General features: G+C 47.8%; 1 protein-coding gene across 1 annotated transcript in view; it reads right to left on the reverse strand.

Annotated features, from left to right (window-relative positions):
• LSM6 (LSM6 homolog, U6 small nuclear RNA and mRNA degradation associated) overlaps positions 1-1,112 on the reverse strand; it is a 14,850-nt gene that overhangs the window by 13,349 nt on the left and 389 nt on the right. The window lies entirely within an intron of this gene.

Consider the following 1,112-nt stretch of genomic DNA (forward strand, 5'->3'; position numbering starts at 1 on the left):
CCAGTAACACACACACGCCTGCACACAAAGCCTCTAAAGATTCCTGTGCGAATTTTAGCAGAATTGCTAGACGCCATCAAAAATAATAATAAGGGACCAGCAGTTAGTGTAACAGCTATGTCACTGAACTCCCATGTAGCCAACCTAATAATAATAATAATAATAAAGAGTCTCACTTGCTGGTAACCAGCCACCATCCTTTTGGAGAAACATGAATAATGTAAACTATGAAAACTTTCACAGAGAGTACTTTGGCAATACACCTGAAGACCTAAAAAAAAAACCTTATTAGATTGTAGCACTTAATCTAATAATGTCACCTTTGTAAATTCAGTCCAAGGAAAGAATCTAAAATACAGTGATGGAGAAACAATGTTTATCTGGGATGCTAAACTAAAGCACAATCGCAAAAACAACCTAAATGAGTTATAGTCAAGAAGTAGCTGGGGTATTTATGAGACGTCGCCACAATGGAATAGACAGCCAACCAAAAGAAGATACAAAATTATAAATGATACTTAGGAAGCGTTTTAGAATGCAAGTGGAAAGTTAAACACACTGTTAAATGATAGGATGGGCCCAGGCTGAGCTCCAGCAGAAACTAGCACACACGAGAGAGGAGATGGTAGGTGAAGGGTTCAGAGGAAAATCTCATCACTCAAGTCTTCTGTCCTTTCAATTTTCCTACAAAAGCCTTGTGCGGATTTCTTAGAGGAGGGGATCGTAAGGGGAGGGCACGGTAAATTACCTTCCACGCTTTCTGCACCACGCTCACGCTAATCCTAGACACCCAGAACAAAATAACCTGCTCTGCGCGCGCACATGGAACACACAGGACCTCGCCAGGACTCCAGACCGCGCAGTGGTGAGGGTCCCGGCCCGCCACCTCGGTAAACCGGCTGGTCCCACCCTCGATTCCGGGGCAGGAGCAGCCACCCAAGGGAGTGGAGGCCCCGCAGCCTCAGAAACCGAGGCCTGGGTCTGGGGTCAGGATCCTCTTTCCCGCCGAATCCCAGGCTGGTGTCGGGGTTCAATTGCGACAACCAGGGCGAGCGGGCTCTGACGCCACCTCCGCGGGGGCCGGGTCGGTTCTGCTCATCCCTGCGCGCTCC

This window comes from Tupaia chinensis, unplaced genomic scaffold (assembly GCF_000334495.1).
Source record: "Tupaia chinensis unplaced genomic scaffold, TupChi_1.0 Scaffold000098_3, whole genome shotgun sequence".
Taxonomy (NCBI): Eukaryota; Metazoa; Chordata; class Mammalia; order Scandentia; family Tupaiidae; genus Tupaia; species Tupaia belangeri.